A 23,108-nucleotide genomic window follows, 5' to 3' on the forward strand; every position below is an offset into this window, starting at 1 on the left:
AATTTCGTCAGGTCATAGACTTTAGCCAGGATCTCTGGGCTCACAAGCTGCATCCAGCCAGCAAAGGCTCAGAGAAGGTTAGGACAGAATCTAGCCAAATCATATGGCGCCCAACGTGGGGCTCGAACCCACGACCCCGAGATTAAGAGTCTCGTGCTCTACCGACTGAGCTAGCCGGGAGCAATATGGAAGAGCTCACAAAACAATTCAACTCAATCACAGGTGAAGCCAAACATGCGCTGGCATCGAACCTTCTCCAATCAAACCGCTTGGAAGAAAGGGAGGAGAGACTGCTAAACAACATCATGAAGATCTACGGCTTCATAGACAATATAGCCGTGAACACTAAGCTAGCAATCGCCGCCACCGCATGCCAGTCGGACCATATACCATCGCAGATAGTCACTCCATCCATCCTGAAGTCCGACTTAACCAAGATTCAGAGGAATCTACCCATGGGATGGGAGCTGGCTGTCCCAATGAAATCCCTGGGACAGTACTTCGCACTACCAATAGCCTCCTGCATGTTCTCAAACCAACAAGTAGCAGTTATGATTAGGGTACCCATCATTCGCACCAACATGTACCCTAAGCTTTACTCGGTAAAACCAATCCACTACCGAGATTACAACAGAACATGCAGTAAAAGCTTGCCGAGTGCGAAACTGCTGTCCGTGAATCGAGGGAAGGAGTTTCATTGGATCCTGAACGATGAGCACTGTCAGCCAGAAAGAGATTCTATGTGCCATGTGGGGAGAGATGTCATCGCGGACGCCACAGTAGACTCACAGTGCAGGGATTGCGAAACCATCTGCGTCAATTCCTCACAGGTGAGAGTCGTGTCAAAGGGCGGGGACATATTTGCGATCTCGAACCCGCCCTCAAACATTCAGTTCAAGTGTGGGAACAACATATCCGTGGTGGAAATACCAAACGTACAGCAGGGTCATCTAGAGGTGACAGTTCCTTGCAACTGTGAGGCAACCATCGGAGATCGGAAAGTGAGTAGATACGAAGACGACCTGCCACCCTTTATTTTGATATCAGCAGTCTTAGCGCTTCGTCAATTATGTAGAATTTTGTATATAAAACAGGAGACTAAAGATAAAGATAGACAACATATATTATGCTAACTGGTAAGGACGATGACACGTACCTATCGTCCTCGCAACAGTGGGCACAACGACCCTCGTAGTCGGTCAGGTCTATCTAAGCATAAACAAAAAAAAAAAAAAAAAAAAAAAAAAAAAAACCAAACAAACCAAACAAACAATCAAAATCTACGCTATAGTGTATATAGTACACATACCTATATCATTTTCAAAATACATACGGTGTACATTACGATCAGCCTATGTACAGGGTCTGGTAAATGGTTCGTGAAAGAACTACCCTACACTCCTATACAGAAGGACCGTCTGCCAGAAAGGATTATTATTATTTTTTTTTTAAAGGATTCCTATTCGCCTGGAAGCACGTTCCAAGAAAATATGAATCCCAGGGAGACCTATAGTAAATGAACTACCTCTGCTATGGTTCAGGTTGAGTGACAACATTTCTGAGGGAATGTTGGATCCGGCAATTCTAATAATAGCTCTCTCCCAAACCAACACAAAACCACAAACATTAAGTTACGCGTCCAGACAGGTTCATAGAACCTGAAGACGAATAACGTTTTGTTTAAACCCCCCCGCGACCGCCCCATCTGGGCACACGACAAGTGTTTTGTCATGTAACGACGTGAGCTGAGTACCACGTTGGTTAACTAGAGTAAAGATTTGATGATTTTCTTTGGCTACAACAGGTCGTAATAAAATTTAAAAGCGTTTACGATACGCTGTATTACTGCGAGCACCTGTGAACTGTGAAGCCACCCTCGAGTTTGGGAAATTTAGTAGTTGTTCATTTTATTTTATTTTAATATTATTTTTTTTTGTAGTATTAGGGGCCCCGAAAATTATTGATTCAGTTATTTTTAACCTATATTGTTGTTAGAGTTAAGTTATTCCTTCTTTTTATATCTAGAGTTAAGTTTTCCTATTTTGAGTAAATATGGTTCACTGCCCGATCCATATTTATGGGGTATCATTATAGTCTCTCAAATAATTATATAATTTTGTTGCAGGCAGGTATACATAAAGATAGCCGTATCAAAAAAAAAGTAAGGGAAACCATTCATGGTTTCAAGTCTGGGTTTAGTTGCGTTCGCGTGCCTGCATTCATTGAGCCTCAGTATTAGCTGTGTTACCTATGTTGGTACCTAATGGCTTACGGCTCACTCACTACGTAGATAGTTATTGTTATCAGATCACGTAGAGTGATAATTTTTTATCTCAGAATCAAGTAAATTCTAATTGAGAGTCTGGGAATAAAAACAAAAACATATGATGTATTTAAACTTGTCATTCGCTCACTAAGATCTCATAGTTGCCCTACCGACTTCACCTTAAAGCTCAACGGTATAGCTGGATTACTTAGTCCTCCAACAAGAAGATATTCATGTAAGTACCATACTTTATTAGGGTATCTACACTCATTTCTACCTATATAGACCGTCTATAGGTATGACAATAGGGTGCGAAAATATTGGATACTTTCTTTACTTACAATCCGTTAATCCTTATTTATTTATTTATTTTGTTTGTCGATTTCATTTTTTTTTTTTTTCCAATTTCCTGTCTCATAGACTTGGCGCGTAGACAATTCCTTAGTGTCATATTTCAAATTTTCATTGGGTAAAATAATTTTATTTGGGTGCTTGATTGTTGAGAATGATTGTACAAGCAAAATTTATTGGGTACTGAATGGTGAGCGTGTGAATGAAAACAAACTTGGTAAGGTATAAATGATAAATAAGTATGATTGAGCCTTCGGTTTTGTATGTGAGTGCATGAAAAAGGAATTTCGCCAACTCGCCAATGTCTGGGAATCGATGAGATAGTTTGGAGTCGGTAGAATGAAATTGGATAGCGTATGATTGAAAACAGGCACGCGGGTGTAACAATGAATGATGATGTCTATGCACGGAAATTATTGTTCACATATCGATAGTCAGCAAAATAGGGGAATATAAACTCCTATAAGCCAAATCGGTATAGATAGGTACATAATATAGTAATATGAGGTATGAACTTATTCTGCTATGAGTTGATATATTTTTTTTTCTTTTTCCTTCCTGTATTTGTTTTGCATAGCTTTGTATCAGCTGGCATCTATTTTTTTTATTTTTTTTTTCTTTATTTTTAATGTTCGATGTTCACTTCTACATTATTTCAGTCTCCATTTTTTTGGGGAGGGTCGGGTACTTATTAGGAATTTCAATATTGGTCAGGTGGAATGAAATTGTAGACAGAAATATTCACACATCAGTATTTTGTACTGTTTCAAAATGTAATGTTATGGATGTTGGACTGATCTCCAAATTGTCGCACTTCCTTTTCAGTTACTTCATAGTATTTCGTGATGTTCGTGCAAGTGATCTTACTACTTGCTCTACGATCCTTGTCCTACGGATTGGATCAACTAGATGTGAAGATCATCACAAAGGAATCACTGATACTCCGAGAGATTCCGGCGGTGCTATATACGAATTCCATCCCGATCACATACGGGCTTCAGAGGAATGTTGGTACTGAGAATCCAGACACAGCACAATTCAATGCCACAATAGAGAAGAACTGTGCCGACAACACCACCTGTGCCCTAGATCACGTTTTACGAAAACTTGCTCATGACACCGCCGCGATCGTAGCGGAGATAGCGCCCAGATTTCCGGAGGGTCACCCAACAAAGGTGAGGAGGTTCAGCCCCCTGCAATGGTTGCTACACAGTTGCTGCGACATCGCCACCACGGATGACACAGACGAGTTGTTCCACACCCAACATCATCTCTCCACCCAAGTCGAAAACTTACAACTGGCAGTGCACAACGAACATCGAAATGTTATTCAGGCAGTGAGCAATATGGAAGAGCTCACAAAACAATTCAACTCAATCACAGGTGAAGCCAAACATGCGCTGGCATCGAACCTTCTCCAATCAAACCGCTTGGAAGAAAGGGAGGAGAGACTGCTAAACAACATCATGAAAATCTACGGCTTCATAGACAATATAGCCGTGAACACTAAGCTAGCAATCGCCGCCACCGCATGCCAGTCGGACCATATACCATCGCAGATAGTCACTCCATCCATCCTGAAGTCCGACTTAACCAAGATTCAGAGGAATCTACCCATGGGATGGGAGCTGGCTGTCCCAATGAAATCCCTGGGACAGTACTTCGCACTACCAATAGCCTCCTGCATGTTCTCAAACCAACAAGTAGCAGTTATGATTAGGGTACCCATCATTCGCACCAACATGTACCCTAAGCTTTACTCGGTAAAACCAATCCACTACCGAGACTACAACAGAACATGCAGTAAAAGCTTGCCGAGTGCGAAACTGCTGTCCGTGAATCGAGGGAATATTATTGTCATTTAGTCATTTGGTATGTAACATCTTCATTTATTTTTATGTGTTGTGAAAACGGGTTACCATGTCAAGTAGGTATCACAATAAAGAGATGGGGAGAAGGATATAATATGTGGTATATCTTTATTTTTCATTATTAAACAATTAGGTACCTAAGTACCTTGATCCTTCGCTCATACATATTTACTCGAGCTATCAAAAAATCAATTTCTCTTTATTTTTTTATATAAGTATATATTTCTTTCAAGTGGATGGGTATTTAGCATTATAATAAAATATAGTTGTATTGTTTTGTACAAAGCTTATGGTACCTGAGATCAGTCAATGTGATTTCTCAATATTTAGCCTTAAGATACCATGTTTTACTTACTGTATTGTCACATTGACTTAAAATATAGTTATGTTTATATTTTTCCTTATATCCCTTTGCTTATACAGGTTTTCATAGAATATATCTAGACTGACTTTAGGTTGAATAGGTGATCTCTTCCATTTTGATAAAATGGCATTCAAACTATTTCACACAACCTCTGCACCTACTTACAGAACACCAAAAGTTTCTGTCTCGCATTCTTTCCTGTTACAGTTATTACTCCTTGTTACATTGGTAACTGCTCTTCTTGGTACACATATTTCTTCTAGCTACAGCAAATAGTTCTTCTTGTTACAGATATATTTTGTCTAATAGAGCTTCACCAAGTTCCCACACCATGTTAAAATGCTACAGATCTCTGCAGCTTGTAGTTTGTTACATTCATGTTGATATGTAGTTTTGGTTTACATTCATGTTGATATGTAGTTTTTGTTTATATCCTGTTTCGACTAGATGACCTATTGTGATACAGTTCACTACTACTGGCATAGTGCTGGCATTTTTAGTGTGGTGTCTCTTTCCATGATGGGGATTAGGAACTGGATGTTGGAACATCTTGGGATTGTGTTTTCTGAGCCAATGCTACTGTGAGTACTTTTTTATCCTCTCCCCAGCTCAAATAAAACTTACCTGTCCATCCATATAGATACATTGGTTTGCCGGGCAGTGGCAATACCATACCCAATCCATTTTCGATTATTTAATAATGCTGACAAGGCAATGTACGCGAAAGCGATGCATTGTCTGGTCTAACAGCGAACGTAAAGACAGAGCTTCGCGAGTCGGCTTAACGCGCACTTGTATATTAATTTTAACGTTGAATTTCTCAAAAATAAAACCACCGCCGAGTCTTACGATTGTCTTGAAACCGTATCCCTTCTTGATTTATCCAATTTCGTCAGGTCATAGACTTTAGCCAGGATCTCTGGGCTCACAAGCTGCATCCAGCCAGCAAAGGCTCAGAGAAGGTTAGGACAGAATCTAGCCAAATCAACATATTTTACATTATTTCATTGGTTTTTTTATTTATTTAATTTTTATAACTAATGTTCCTAAGAATCTTTATTATTAACATAGCTTTAGTTACTTTATGAGACATTTTCAACTTTATTTCAAGATTCGAACCCGTTGCATTTTCAGTAGCTGACAGGTACCTACAAAGGTCACAGGCAAAAGATACTGTTCTGAATGTTTATTGGAATCCACTATAGGTACATAGGTTCTGAATCCACTAACTCCACTGGCAGCACAGCATGTATGCTACATATGTTACAATCAGGACATCATATGGACATCCGACCTTTACTGAAGTTTACAATACAATAGGTACCTGCGATACCTATAACAACTAGAACTGGTAAGATATAAACATAACTGGTAGTAAGATATGTACCAAGCTACCAAGAACAAGTTACAGTTTATGCATCTTACTCCCTAAGTCCCTAGGTACATTTGTGGGGTAGTGTTGATACCCCTTTTTCGACAAACTCACAACTTTTTTTTTTTCAAATGGGAACTGTATAACTGCTGAGGTTTTACCGTCCCGAAAGCTAAGAGAGAAGGAAGACAGGATAGGAGGAAAGCCAGCCGCCCGGCGCCCCAAGAACAAATCTCATCTGTTCAAGATAAAGTTCACCCCTGGTTGGAATCAAACCCGCGACCTAGCGCTTATAAGGTTGACGTGCTACCCTCCAAGCTAACTATACTGAGTGACCTACATCTGTTGGTCAGTCTTCCTGTCCAAACTTATTATTATTAATTATTAAACGATTAGATCAAACTTTATTTTCAGAATAAATATTTGCAAATGGTAACATAATGTACATATATAAGCAACAAGAATTTACAAGAAAACAAACTTCTTGACTCCTGGCGGAATTAAGAGGCGGAACCTCATTGACTGACGGACTAAGAGTCTCCCAGACCATAGGTCATCGGTTCAAGACCCGGAACTGTCTTGAAAAAGGTAAAAGGATTAGCAATATTGACATTCTGATATTCCGGGCATCTCCAGAGCCTTTCTCTATGGGATATCTCTTTGACAGCCAATAATATGTATGTGAGGTATTTACCCCAAGATATTTTCAACTCTGTGAGCGGTATTGGTCTTTTGCCTCCAATCAGGGCCGGTTCATAGGGGGATTCATCCGGTCCCATTCGCTTCAGGAACGGACTCCCGGGGGCGTGGTGCCATTAGCCCCCTCAAAAAAAAAAAAAAAAAAAAAAAAAATTAGTGTCCAAGGTATGTACCCTTCCTTGTGTGCCAGCCTAGTTAGTTTGGTTGGTAGCGCGTCTGCCTTGTAAGCGCTAGGCCGCGGTTTCGATTCTCGCCCCGCGCGGATTTTATCCTGAACGGAAAATGTTCGTTCTCGGAACGGCTGGCTTCTTCCTATCCTGTCTTCCTTCTCTCTTCGATTTCGGGACGATAAGACCTCAGCAGTTACAGTTCCCTCTATCAAACCTCCTAAAAAAACTAATCAAATAATATCATTACACTCATTACTCAAGGAGTCCTGTCTTTCTCTCTTCGATTTCGGGACGATAAAACCTTAGCAATTACAGTTCCCTCTATCAAACCTCTCGAAAACAGTATCCAAATCATTTGACTTACCTATGCAGGCATAATCGTAGCAGGATTTTGTCATTGTCTCTATGATGTTTTCCAGCCGTTTGCTAAGCACAGGATCAGGCAGAGCCTTCTTAAGTGAATAGATGAATACCTGATAGAATAGAATAGAATGAAATAGAATAGAATAGAATGAAATAGAATAGAATGAAGTAGAAATAGAACGGGGCAGAGTTTTGGTCTGAACGTTTCAGATAATTTTGTTTAGTTTGAGATAATGGTCAAGTACAATATCATACATATTTCTGGACATGGTCTTCACTTGACTGGAGTGGATTACGGACCCCGTTAACCGGTTGATCTGTGACCGACCCTGATGAGCACTATCACTATTTTGTCCATGACGATGTGAGGTATTTGCCTAGGAGGGCTGGAAGCTGGAAGATTAAGCTCTCTCTCTGTGCAATATGAATATGAAGATATTGATTATTATTATTATTGAAGATACTCGGTATGCCATTTCTAGATAGATGGGTTTCAATATGGATGAACCCATATATCTTACCCGCGTATGTGATGTTATATAGGGTGTTTAAAGTCTTGACCAGGGGTGGGTTTCTACAGAACCACTTAGAATATCAAAAAAGTAAAAACGCCGAGACACCTATTTCATAATTTTTTGGGGATCATTTTTCTGCATGATTAGGTAGGTATCTATGAAAAAAATGTACCTCTCCGATCCAGGACTTTTTTTAAGAGGTTTGACAGAGGGAACTGTAACTGCTATGGTCTTATCGTCCCGAAATCGAAGAGAGAAGGAAGACAGGATATTTGTTCTATTGACGAAAACAAAGTGACATTCTATCAATAAAAGATCTTATTAATAGCTATTTCCTTTAAAATCGACCAGTCAGTGACTCTAAAATTAGACCAACTAATGGATTCATTTGTAGACCATTATTAGTGAGATGAAGCAGAAAGAAGGTATTTTTATGAACCTTTTTTTGTTCCATTTCTTTCAACTTTTTTTTATCTGGGTTTTAATCACCTTTTTCTCCTTTCTAATTCTGATAAGGCCTAGAGCTGCATTTAATACCTATTAGTAAGTATTGGGCACCTATGGATAAAAGTTCCATTGATTTTATCGGCTGAAAGCTGCAGAGCATAACTGATTTAGATCGATGATTATTATAATATAGAACCCACCGAACTTTGTCAACAGACTCTCTCTTTCTCTCTCCCTCTCTTTCTCTCTCCTTCTCTCTCTCTCTCTCTCCGTTTTTTTTTTTTTTTTTTTTTTTTTTTTTTTTTTTTTAAGGAAAAAAGGAACCCGCGGCCTAGCGCTTACAAGGCAGACGCACTACCAACTAAGCTAAGTAGGCTGTCGATCCAGGACTTTTGACAACTGGATACCAGATTTGAGAGAGCATTCTACAACAGACGGTTGAACCACAGATCCTAGGTTTGGTGTCTGCGTGTCACATACAATACGTAAGTAACCTTGTAACATTAAAAAAATAAAAAATAAAATAAATACAAATAAATTTATCTATCTATCTACAATACGTATAAGTATCCGTTTGTTTTCATAGAAATATTACTTGCACTTAAATTTATTTAAATATCTACCTACTCTCATACATACATATTAAGTATACATACAAGTTTATGTAGACACAATCAAGACATAATACCTACAACTTGGTTTCTTGGTCACTTGAATGTAGTGGGTGTAAAGTACTAAGCACTTGAAATCAAGTTGTCCTGTTGGAAATCAAGTTTGAACTTAAAAACTGGTTACTTTTTTTACTATGAATGTTATATAGTAAATTCAATATTTCTAAGGTAGACACAAATGCAGATAGAATGATAGATCTATAGATAGGTACCTACATGAATATTTATGTATACCTATGTAGAAAGAGGGGGGCTCTAAAATGTCTTGGTAGAAATGTCACGATAGAAAAGATACCAAGTAAGAATAATCTGAATGATAAATTTATCGTAAGGTATATGGCAACCTTTGACCAAGGATGAGATATCACACTAGCTTTGGACACAGAAAGTCCCGGATTCGATTCCTGGCGGGACAGTTCTTTTTGCTTGGAATGCAGCTTCATGAGGACAACGAAACAGCTATTAAATTTATAAAATAGGTACTAGCGACCAGTAGCGGTAATTAGAATAGAATAGAATAGAATAGAATATAATTTTATTGATCATGAAAATACATATAAATTGTACATGGATCAACGTTATACAAGTGAATTGACGTTTTTATAGCTTAAAAAAGAGGTTTAATAGAGGGAACTGTAACTGCTAAGGTCTTATCGCCCTGGAATCTAAGAGAGAAGGACAGGAGAAAATCAGCCGTTCCGGGAACGAAACCTTATCTGTTAAGGATGAAGTTCGCTCCGGGCGAGAATTTACCGCGCGACCTAGAGCTTACAAGGCAGACGTGACGTGCCACCCTCCAAGGTAACTTAGGCCAGTCACTTACTATCAGGTAGACCTGAGAGGTACAGCTGAAAAGGTCCGTCCATAAGGTCTACCTGATAGTGAGTGGCTGGCCTAAGTAACTTCTTACTAAGCTGGCAGTACACTGATTAATTTGATGCCCATCAGGTCTAATGTCTTGCTTAGTCATATTGATAGGTACCTATCTATGTATGTATAGGTATGGTTAGTCAGATTGAATATATTGATGTAAGTTATAATGATAATATGGATGCATGTAGGTAATAATAATAATCTCCTTATCAGTTCATTTAACATCGCCCTACAGATAGAAGAATTACCATACTGCACCGGTAAATCGCTATGGTCTCTATAACAGAGGTTCCTAAACATTTTTTTTTCTGCGTGGCTTTTTTTTTGTAAACGCTCTGCGGCCCCTTTACTAAATTTTCTGTGATCTTCTAGGGTCTTGAAGTCCTTCAAAGCCTTTACGGCCCCCAGTTTGGGATTCGCCGCTCTATGTTTATTTTATACATTTTTTTTTTTTTTTTTTTTTTTTTAAAAGTGGGGTTTTCCCCCGCTTTTTTTTTTTGTGCGGTGAAAAAAATGCATATTATCTACTAGGCCTTATCCTGTAATATCTTTGAATAGGTAAGTCTAACCGATTGAAGCCCGAGAATAATAATTATGTATTATTTTGTTTTAAAAGTTTTGTTCAGAACAAAAAAGTCGTACGTCTTACCATTTGTTAGCAATTTGCGTGAGAATAATAAAAACCCTTATATTGCCCCTTCATTGCATAACTAAAAGCTCTCAAAACTTCAAGCCAAATGTGCGACCTCAAGATGATGAAATTTTTTCATGAAAATTTCAGGGATTAATCTACTCACCAATACGCAACTTTTGACATATCAGGCGTTTTTAAATTCGAACATTTTTTTTTTCACTCCACCCTACTACCTACCTATGAGCTATAACTAACAAGTTTAACTACAATAGTAATGGCATTTCCTTGACAATGGACAGAAAGGTCTCAGACATGATGGTGCTTGAGATCTTGCCAGGGAATATGCTGATCCTCAACCCAGACACTTTCAATACTAGAGGACCAGCTTTTGATTCCGTGAATTCTGCTGTTACATACCTACTTGTGGGCAACCGTTAGTTGTCTACTTCTGAACAAATGTCTCATTATCCTAATGCACAAGTTGAGAGACTGGTATCAGCAACCGAATGCCACATTATATCAAATGGAGCAGAATAGGAATCAATTGACCAGTTTGATTGTCAAAGCAACGCTCAGTATAGAGACCTGTTGAAGCCATAGTTTCGTCTGCCGAAAATTTGGACATAGACAACTCGAAAAGAGAGGGTATCAAACAAAGGCCTATTGTCCGTTGGTCCATTTCTTACTTAATTACTTTCCAAGTCCTCAATCTTCATAGATCACAGTGGAGTACAGGTTCTTGTGGGTACTCAAAGGGCCCTATTATCATCATCTTACCACTATAATAGTTTACTGGAGATTCCTGCATACCTACAGATACACTTTGTCCTATACTTATTGCCCTATAGTTCCCTATACTTATGTATACTGCCCTATTCCCTATCCATACTGCCCTATACTTCAAGATCGTATAAAATTTGCATTCAATCTTCAATACATAAACATGTCCAGTAATAAATCAATTCATAAGATGTGTCTAGGCCGCGAGGGACGGGGAGTATGTGGGTTCGAGTCCCGGTGAGGTCTGGAAATGTCAAAAACCTGGATATCTCACGTCGGGCCTTTGACGAGATCATGGGACCCCCCACATGGCGGCATAATGAATTACTTGGCGGCATTTCCATTAAAACGTCAACTAGTAGATAGATCCCACTAAAGCGGCACTACTAAAAAGAAACGTCAACTAAACTTTGGTACTAAGTTGATTGAGCTATCACGCGACTTAAATTCAAACTATGTATGGTGTAGGAGTAGAAGGTATTATTTATCAATTTATGCAGGCATTTCTTGGCAAGCGACGGACGAAATTTCGTCAATGGAAATTAGTTGGAGGAAAAATAGAAAGAGATTTGATAGAGAGAACTGTAGAAAGGAAGGTCTTATACCTAGGTATTTCCAAAATCGAAGAAAACAGAAAGATAGGAGCCAGCTGTTCCGAGAACGAACTTTAGAACTTTATCGATTAAGGATTAAGTTCGCCCCGGATGGAAACTCACGACTTGGCGCTTAAAAGACAGTCGCTCTACCGGCCAAGCTAACTAGGCTGGCAAAAAGAATTATATAGGTACCTACTTAAAGATGAAGAATTTACTCACTGGATTCAATGATGATGTTGCTGTCAGGTTTTAGCCTATCCTTATGATAGGACAACGTCTGCTAAATCTCGCCACCATGTTAATCTGAAAGCAGAAAGGTACGGAAAATGGCATTAGATCAAGTTATACTCCAAAGAAAACCTGACAGTCTAAATAAAGCAGTACTCAGCCCAGTTAGCTTGAAGGATACCACACCTGTCTTGTAAGAGCTAGGTTGCGGGTTCGATTCCCGCCAGGCGAGAACTTATTATGAACAAACAAGGTTCGTTCTCAGAACGACTGGCGTTCTCCTATCCTGTCCTTATTCTCTCTGTAGTCTCTTCGATTTCGGGTCGATAAGACATCCTGTCCGGCGCTGCAGTTCCCTCTATGAAACTCCTCTATTTTTTACAGGAATAGAGAGTTACAGAGGGAAACTGTAACAATCATAGTTCTTGTCCCTCATGATCAGATTATTGTAACAATAAAGGTTCTACCTCAAAGAATGCGCTCGGTTCTCTCTAAAAAAGGCAAAACTGACAGAATAAAACTGTCAGCCAACAAGCAAATTGTGTAGCTAAAGGAGCTTGATGCAGAATATGGAATGTATAGCTGAGAAACAATATGGAATGCAATGGATTTAATAAACAATATGCATGTAATAAACAATATGCACCCTATAATAGAATCACTTCCTTATGTTTTATGAAAAGTTATGAGTGTTTGTGTATGAAGATGACGGTTGACCCGTTGGAAACACATGGCAACTTGGCAACATGGCATAAATAAATCTACCTGATTGATCAGGAGAAGTCAGGGTGGATAAAAACTAAGGTCCAAATAGCGATTATACGGGCAGTGTCCCTGAGGCTGCGAGGGACCCGGTACAAGGCCAGAAGTTTTGCACTCCCGTGAAGGTTATAGGCTATTTTCCGGTTCGTTTTTGTTAAGCTACGCCGAGCAAGACCACTAAATGGGTGAGTGACATGAACGGCCATGCCTTTAAGGACTTACTAGCAGAAATCCGGAGTGAAGAGACGGGTTTCGGCTAGTTTGTAATAAATTAAGAACTTTTTACAATAAAAGGAATAAAATAGTTAATAAAAGAGGTTTGATAGAGGGAACCGTAACTACTGAGTTGTTATCGTACCTAACTAGAAGAGTCAGCCTTTTCGAGAACACACCTTATCTGTTTAGGATATAGTTCGCCCTTGGGCGGTAATCGAACTCACGATCTAGCGCTTACAAGGCAGGCGTGCTACCCTCCAATTTAACTCGGTTGGCCTTTAATCTCTTTTAACACCTTCGCTTCCGTAATAAATTGAGAACTTTTTACAATAAAAGCAATAAAATAGGTAATAAAAGAGGTTTGATAGAGGGAGCCGTAACTACTGAGTTGTTATCGTTCCTAACTAGAAGAGTCAGCCTTTTCGAGAACACACCTTATCTGTTTAGGATATAGTTCGCCCTCGGGCGGTAATCAAACTCACGATCTAGCGCTTACAAGGCAGGCGTGCTACCCTCCAATTTAACTCGGTTGGCCTTTAATCTCTTTTAACACCTTCGCTTCCATCGCCCACAGACTCCATTTCCCCATTTGTTCGCCCAGGGGAAGCGAACCCGCGATCTAGCGCTCACAGACGTGCTATCCTTCAAGCCAACTAGACTTGCTGGATCTCTTCTATGTACAGGGTCCGGTGTCACTTACTATATTGATGAAGAAATTGAACACGGCAAATCCGCTTTCAAATACCAGAGACACTAGGGTGGTCAGAGCTTGGATCACCAGACCCATGTTGGCTTTGAGTAGCAGCCAGACAGATTTCCCCATTTGTTCGCCCCAGGGGAAGCGAACCCGCGATCTAGCGCTCTCAGACGTGCTATCCTTCAAGCTAACTAGACTGGCTGGATCTCGTCTATGTACAGGGTCCGATGTCACTTACTATATTGATGAAGAAATTGAACACTGCAAATCCGCTTTCAAATACCAGAGACACTAGGGTGGTCAGAGCTTGGATCACCAGACCCATGTTGGCTTTGAGTAGCAGCCAGACAGACTCTAGACCGGAACTTAGCATGGCCATGTTGTTGTTCAGAAACACGGAAATGGTTTTCATGTTCATCAGCTCTGAAAAAAAGAGATAAAAGTGATAATAATAATAATAATCTTCTTCTTTTTCTTCACCTTTTCCCGTGTACAGACGGGGTCGGCGTTTTTCGTCAGCCTCTCAATCAGCCCTAACTAGGGTGAGTAAGAGTTATAATATGAACATGGTTTCTTCTGAGAGTCTTGGAGAAGTGAGGTTTTAAGTTTAAATCGAAGATTCTGCTCTGATATTTTCAAAGGAAAAGCCTTCAAAAACCTTGCATATAACGAAATAAACATAATACCTACTTACCTAGTTGTTGTGACGTCAAAATTTTGTGACATGTGAACTTTAAATTTGCTTTCAGGAAAGAGGTTCTGGCTTTCGAGGGTAGATATTCTTCTTCTGTCCCTTTTCCGTTTTGCCAATTTTATTTGGGATCCACATTTCAATCTTTTAGTCCCCCCCCCTCTCAAATCCTCTGGCACCTTATTTCTCGACCGCACCATAACTTTGGCCTTTTGCACGTAGCAGGTACCTACAGATAATTTTGCCTATAAGGATCAATATCAGTAGGTAAATTGCACATTGTACTTAGATAGGCACATAGGTACTAATGGTATTAGAGGGATCCGTCAATTTTTAATTATTTGATGATCTCAAACTAATTGATTCCACCAAACAGGTAGGTAAAACGTAAAAGACATTACCAGTATAATAGATAGATAGCAGATAGGTACTAAATATTATCAGAGGTCAACTTATAGGCCGGGCCCAACGCGGGGTCAATCGAGGCGGGGCCTGATTGGAATTTGGACTTCCCTGGGAGTCTGTATCGTTTTGGCCAAGATTAGAATAAGGAATTACCAAGTGATAAGTACTTAGAGATAAACCAGGCTAGTACTTGGCTATACTGAGAGCTTAAATAGGTTAAACTCAACATTAACCATGTGAACTTGAATTGGAATAGCAGACAGGCCTGTGTTTAGGATTTTAGTAAGGGGGGGGGGCAGAATATGAACCCAATAAGGGCTAAGGGCAGAGACCTTATTTAGACTGCGGGGGTAATGGGACTTTTCAGTCTCATCCGTGCAGTATAAATAATGAGGTGTAGGTATTCTATTCGATTGATGTTTCCTGGTTAATGGTTTATAGTTATGGCCAAGGAATTTTGAAAAGTAAAAAGAAAAAAATCAGCCTAGTTAGCTTAAAGGGTTGAGCGCCTCCCTTGAAAGCGCTAGGTCGCGGGTTCAATTCCTACCCTAAACAGAAAAGGTTCACTCTCGGAACGGCTGGCTTTCTCCTATCCTGTCTTCCTTCTCTCTTCGATTTCGGGACGATAAAATCTTAGTTACAGTTCCTTCTATCAAACAGTTCTAAGAAGAACTGTTTGATTTTCATAGTCAATGGAATTTTGAAAAGAAATTACCGAGGGGAGAGCGCGGGCCCCCTGCCCCTCCTCCCTAAATACAGCCCTGCTATCAGCAGTAGGTAAGTACCAGAAGATAATTATTCAGGACCTCCGCGATGTAGATACACAAAGTGATTTAGACCATTAAGACCTTTATTGAATCTGTTAGGTGATTTACAGTTTCAACTAAGAAAGATCTACCAATATGGAAGTTGAAGTCCCTCCCACTGAAATACAAATCTCTGTTTGACTAAACTATAATAAAGGATAAGCGGGGTAAAATTTACTTTGTAGCTTTGTAAATACACATACCTACCTACCTATTCTTTATAACCGATAAGGTTGTACGAATGTACGTATTGCAAGAAGAGACGTTGCTAACTACGCCGGATCGCGTAGGTATCGGTAGAAGCTTTTTCAGTAATCTAGATCCAGCCAAGCTAGTTTCGAGAGTAGGTGTCTGCCTTGTAAGTGCTAGGTCGATTCCCGCCGGGGAGAATTTTATCCTAAACAGATGATGTTCGTTCTCGGAACGGATGGCTTTCTAATATCCTGTTTTCCTTCTCTCTTCGCTTTTGGGGTGAAAAGACTACAACAGTTAAAGTTCCCTTTATCAAATCTCTCGTTCTAGGGCCTAGGCAGTCTAAACCAACTTCTAGACTAGAAGAACTATCTAGCCGTACTTCCAGAGTTATTAGACTTTACGGTAAACAATAGGTAGGTCCAGATTACCTAGATCTAGCTCCTTACGTACTTATGTAGGTATAACTACAATTCAAGAGTCATTACTAGGTACTATAAGAAACCGTACAAACAACACACCAATCTGTATCAAAACTTCTCATAACAATTAGATTGGAATGTACATTGAAGTACCAAAATCCCAACTATCCTGTGCTTAGATATATTTCAGTTTTGTGCTTAATTTAAGCACATATTTCGGTTACCTACCTACTCTGAGAAAAAATTCGATCACAATGGGTGTTGCAGATTCCCACAAAGTTCCCAAAGACTCGGGTTCCAAATCAAAAACAAATTAGTTGAAACGAAAAAAATTAGTGCAAACAATACCACTTGAAGACATTAACCGAGGACCTTGATCCAAATTTTTTAGTGGAATTTTCGACGGGCCAAATAAATCATTTTTTGGCCAGAGAAATAAAGAATGTCGAAGGTAGACATAAATCATAACCTAAAACGTATCTAGACTTCTAGACAATCTAGGAGAAACGTCATCACAGTAGAACTGAAACCAAATTAAAACAACCATCATGATAGATTTAGCAATATTACGTTCAAAATAAATAATACACCAGGTAAGGACGAAGGTATAGGCAGGTAGATAAGTCAAAACGTAACATACAGATGTACGTCATGTACGTATAAATGTAAGTAGTTGGCTAACCAAAATTATAAATAAATATCTAACTAGTACCTATTAAAAGGTGCAAGGAGGATCGCTGAAGTTAAGCAACGTTGTGCGTCGTTGATATTTGAACGGGTGACCGTCCGAGACAACACGTACTGCTGGCTATTTGTAAGGTGCATTTAACCTCGTGAGGGTGAGGACAATTGAGGAGCTGATTGCAATCTCAGCGCAAAGGCAAGGAATAAAAAGACTGACACCGTGAGACACATGGTTAGCAGGATGAACGGCTACCTGAACTGCCTCATACATACAAAATGTTTGAAGAAAAACATGACAATGGACTTCTAGAGAAACAAAACAAGAAACACAAAACAGTAACAGTAAATACGAGTAATGTCCACTTGGAAAAAAAAACATTAGAAAATGGAAACAAGGTAAAAACACATGGTCACATGGCAAAGTCAAGAAAAAAGCACAAGCTCGAGGAAGCACCGGTAATAACACGCAAGATATTCCACAAGTACCCATTCTACATCATAAACTAATAATGGAAGAAGAAAAAGAACAAGAAGGAGAAGAAGCAAGAAAAAGAACAAGGAGTAGAAGAAGAAGAAGAAGAAGAAGAAGCAGAAGAAGAAGAAGCAGAAGAAGAAGAAGAAGAAGAAGCAAGAAGAACAAAAATAATAGAGAGAAAAAAAAATGCAAGAAAAAAACTCGGTTTGAAACAAAACGAAGCAATAAAGATAAGGAACAGAAAATCTCTTGTACATGTTGTAGAGGGCACTGGGGTACAAGGTCTCAATCAAAGTAATGTAGGTAAGAAATCTCCAAGAATAACCAATGCAGATAATAACGCGATCTAATGTCTAGCACAATCCACAGCCAACTCACACGATATAGGAGAAACAAAACACATTCTTGTAGATATGTATGCAGAATTGTAGATGTTTGAACTAGAATATTGAATCGAAATTAGGAACGTGTGTTTGAACTTAACAAGATACAAGCTGTAATCCGAGATGAACTTGGCAAAACTAGGAGCAGAGATGGAAAAGAAATTGTGTAAAAAATATAAACAGTAATATGTATAGGGTTGGCAAAGAATTGGAATGCAAGACTATTCAAAATTAAAACGTACTTAGTCTACAGTGAAAATCTGAAAATTCTTTGTAATCATTAGGGACTGCACATCAGAAAATGAAATAATAATTCCGATAACAGATAAGTGGGTAATATAATAATTTTTGACATAATAATAATAATAAAATAATAATAATAATAATAATAATAATAATAATAATAATAATAATAATAATAATAATAATAATAATAATAATAATAATAATAATAATAATAATAATAATAATAATAATAATAATAATAATAATAATAATAATAATAATAATAATAATAATAATAATAATAATAATAATAATAATTATAGACATTCTTATAAACAAAATCATGAGTATTTTATGGAAATAGAATCATAACAACACTAAAAACAAATAATATGTAAGTTTGTACTTGTAAAAGGCAGGCGATCAAAAGGCACAACCTAGATTCATAAAAGCACAATCTGACAAGGCGACAATCTTGCAACAAAAGAACAAAGAATCAAATCGAACTGTAAACTGAATTAGAAGAAGTAAAACAGTTTGTAGTCCATCTCCTAGTTTGTAGTCCATCTGTTGGAAAAACTTTTGTAATAAAATATGACCAATTATAGAAATCAATATCTGTCAGAAGCCTTGTTTTCAAATATGGATGTAAAATAGCGATGTAGTTGCCGATGTAAAGTAGTGATGCCAAGTTTGCAAATCAGAGATAGTCTGCAAAATCAGTGATAATCTGATAAACACTAGACTAAAGAAGAACCTGGATGGGTAACTAATCAAATCACGAGAGATATTCTTTGGTAATCTTCTGCCTGTACTACAAGCTAAAAGTTGTAGTCTACAAATCCATTCAAGAAATCTATCGCTATAGGTATTTTATATGAAAGTTTTATGTAACATTTCCACCTCTGCTCCATACATGTTTGCAGAATATCCTGCATATCTTCAAAAGCATTTCATTTAAAACGGAGAAATTCCTCGGACTTCTTCTGGCTTCACTTTCTATTCTTTCAAACTTTGCATTCTTTTGTCAGCGCTGCATATTTTTCCCATATTATTTGCAAAATGGCAAAATGCAATTAGTGAGAAATTTCGTACAAAGAACCGGTATTGATTTGAGTTCAAGTTTTATTCAATATCTACGTTTAAATCAAAATATACAGCAAAACAGTAGCTGTATTTGATGATTATCTCGAAGCAAGTGGTATGAAAACTTGAAAAAAACACAAGGATAAAAAACAACACTTTCATGCAGAAACGTTCTCATGCTCTTCAGAACAAGTGGATTGTACTTTATCATTAGACAACCAAACCATAAGGAGATATTGGAGAAAAAAAGTATATCACGAAAAAAAGATCCACTTGACTTTTAGGCGAAGTTGCTGAAGAGTGACAAAAAAAGCAAAGAAGAATAAGGCAAAGGAGAAGCAGCAGCAGTAGCAGAAGAAGAAGACGAAGAAAAAGAAGAAGAAGAAGAAGAAGACGAAGAAGAAAAAGAAGAAGAAGAAGAAGAAGACGAAAAAGAAGAAGAAGAAGACGACGAAGAAGAAGAATAAGCCGAAGACACCTTTCAAGCTCAAAAAAAGTCTCAAGATTTATACATATTCACACACAAGTATCGGAGTGTATTGGCTGCGTTTGGGAAGATAACGTTGAATTCATTCGCTGAGTTGACGTTTCAAATGCAACCTTACACCGTTTGAGCAACATTGAGACTGCCTAGTTTAATAAGATCGTGAGTGTAGTCACCGCTGGATTGTAGTGCAAGGTAACGCTGGATCTCATTACGGTGGAAGATATTGTTCTTGGATTCAAGAGTCAAGACAGGGTGATCTCGAATACGAGATGGGAAAAAATTGCATCAAATCGGGAAAATTGCATGCAAAACTACAAAGAACGACGAAGATAATTCAAATTCTTCAAAATAAACCAAATTTACTGTCTTGGGCTTTTGGAAGGTGATGGGGAACGCAATTTTGGACAGAATAAACAGGCAAGTATGTAATCTGGGGACTATTCCATGAAGAACGCTTTCATGAATTTGCTCTTGGAAACATGGTCCAGTAATCTAACCCCCTAGACACAGTTTTCCAGAATGGAACTAACTGGGAAACTTCACATCTCCAGCTTCTAGATACCAAGATAAAAAAAAAAAAAAAAAAAAAAAAAAAAAAAAAAAAAAAAAAAAAAAAAAAAACCAAAATCCCCAAACCCCCGTTTAAACCCCCAAAAAAAAAAAAAAAAAAAACTGACTAAACTGAAAGTTACCTAAGTTCCCAAGTCCTCAGTTAGATCCACCTAGAATTGTGTTAATTACCAAAGCTCATTCTGAGAAATTGCAAGATTGGATACGGTTCCAAACTCAAGATCTATCCTGTACGTAGATCTATAGAATCAAAGAAGATTCGATAACATTAAGATCCAATCCTGTATAGAAATAAAGATTCAATATCTTCAACAAGGTGTATTGGGACATCTTTTCGGTCATGACTTTTCCTTCATTTCGGAAATCTTGAATCTCGAGAGTCTTTGAATCGCATCTTCTGTCACGTTTCTTTACGGTGTCCCCGATTTTTTCTTATTGTGAAATTGTTTCTGTAATCTGAGGATCTCATGTCGAATGTCTGCTATTTTTTTAAACATTTTTCAAGAGTTTCTTTTGCCAGTAGTGTTGAAATTGAAAAAAAGCTAACGCCAACCTCAAATATCAAATTGGGTAAAGGTGCAGAAGTTAAATAGCCTGAAATCTCACACACAAAAAGGCCACTCACTCTAAGGCTTAGGTTTAGGGACAAACAGCCCTAAAGGTTATACGAATCTAAATAGGCTCACCATGTCAAAAGCAGCTGTGGTACATAAAAAGACGAAAATGACGACTTGAACAATACGTAGATAAATAAAACTAGCGTCAACCAAGAATTTAAATATACTAACGGCATCGGTATGGACAGAAGAAGAAGAAGAAGAAGAAGAGAGAGAGAGAGAGAGAGAGAGAGAGAGAGAAAAAAAAAGATTAAATAAAATGAAGTCTTAAAGACCTTTATGATGTCACAAGAAGAAGCTTTGTGAGAGACAATACTGATTGTGAGTTCATTTCTGATCCTGATCTACTTTATAATGATCATCCCATTCCAGAGCATCTACAGAACAATGTAAACTTTAATTTAGAGCCCAATTGAGTTCCAGTAATGGTAAACGGTTCATCTTCAATATTAAATATTGGATTGTCATCATCCTAGGTACCATTATTTCGACCACAAGTTCTTTCTCATTATATCTAGGTAGCTGAGAGTACATATGTCTTCTAGGTACATTTTTCTCATTATTTATCTCCTCATTCTTCTCTCCCCCATTCATATCTCTCTCTCTCTCTCTCTCTCTCCCATCCACATCCCATTGTTTCTTCATTCATACAAAGCTTGTCTAGCACTATTTCCAGTCGTTCCATCAGTATGTGTACCATGTGTACCATATTAGAATTCCTTTTCACCTTCTTTCTCGTACTTGTGTTGCGAGCTCTATTCAACTTTTTTTTATTTCACCAGCGAGTCGTGTTCTTGGATTTACTCTAATTAATATCATCACGATTAAGAAAGTTATTTCTATTCTCTCTCGTAGTATTTTCTCCATATTGGTTTCTTTTTGGTTCATCTGTTTGAAGAAGTGGCGTGGACAATGGAAGCTTTTGAGGAACTTTGTCATGGTTTGGCATTCGGTCATTACTGCTTTCATCATTATTATTATCATCATCACGATCTTCATTATCATTATTACTATCATCATTTATGTACAATCATTGTCAACATTATTATCTTTACTACCATCATCATCACTATCTTCAATATCAAGATCATTATTATCAATACCATTATTATTATTATCAAGATCATATCCGTCATTTTATTCTTCTTCAACATAATTTGCTGCATCATCAATCATAGTTGATTGTAAGTCAATGGAGAACTAAATGGAGTAAATGGATGCTTGGTAATTGGGGCACTTTCTGTCTGACTCTAAATTTTAGCTGTCAACAGTAATTTCGTTACTTTTACCGCTATTGTCTTAACATGGTCAAGGGTTGAAGGCGGATCTGGATTTTGTTTCCCTGGTGAGAATGTTTCAAAGTGTTCTGTTTTTGAGCGGCATCAGATCATCAGTTTATTGTTGAAAGCTAGAAAGGGCTGTTTCTTGTACCAACATAAGCCTGCCTTGTAAGCGCTGGGTCGCGAGTTCGCTTCTCGCTCGGGGCGAACTTTGTCCTAAACAGATAGGGTTCGTTCTCGGAACGGTTGGCTTTCTCCAATCCTGTCATCCTCTCTTCAATTTTGGACGGTAAGACCTCAGTTGTTACAGCTCCCTCTATGAAACCTCAGTAAAGCCGGCCTTTAGTAGTCAGTGATTCATGCGAAATGACAATAGGAGTTGTAGGTAAGTTTAGTCCCAACCAAGGTACTCTAATAATTTAGAGAAGTATATGACATACCAACAAGATACAGCGGAACAGCACCCTCTCTTCTTCTATCATATCTTTCAGTATCTTGCCCAATATCCTATCCAGAGAATCCAGACATTTCTGACATTTTCGTTTTGGTTGGAGTCATTTCACCAGCGTCGCCTCTGGTATACATTGTTGCAAGATACATATCGTCCACTTATACATTGTTGCAAGATACATATCGTCCACTTATACATTGTTGCAAGACATTGCTAGAGACTATTTTGCATCTCATGTGTGTGTGGGTAGGTGTTCCATTCTGGAGGAGCTGTATGGCGTGTCTGATATAACCGATATTCTGGATCAGCAGTTCCCAACTTGCTCTCCGGGAAGTCTATGAGAACCTCGAACCATTTCAACTCGTGATCCATGCTAAGAGATTTCTGGTGATCCTCGTTCGCGTTTTCAAATTAAAATGATCTTAAGGGCAAGGTAAACATAGAGTACCTAGACTTCTA

At 38.3% G+C, this 23,108-nt stretch overlaps 1 protein-coding gene and 1 non-coding gene across 2 annotated transcripts in view; both read right to left on the reverse strand.

Moving 5' to 3' along the window:
* LOC113467907 overlaps positions 1-23,108 on the reverse strand; it is a gene marked incomplete at its 3' end in the record, with an annotated part of 91,519 nt that overhangs the window by 23,223 nt on the left and 45,188 nt on the right. The window contains exon 2 of the mRNA XM_026824394.1: positions 12,192-12,275. The remainder of the gene's footprint in view (positions 1-12,191; positions 12,276-23,108) is intronic.
* Positions 108-180, reverse strand: Trnak-cuu. The gene has a single exon. It is a non-coding gene; the product is annotated as a tRNA-Lys (tRNA).

Source organism: Diaphorina citri, unplaced genomic scaffold, assembly GCF_000475195.1.
Source record: "Diaphorina citri unplaced genomic scaffold, Diaci psyllid genome assembly version 1.1 scaffold583, whole genome shotgun sequence".
NCBI lineage: Eukaryota > Metazoa > Arthropoda > Insecta > Hemiptera > Psyllidae > Diaphorina > Diaphorina citri.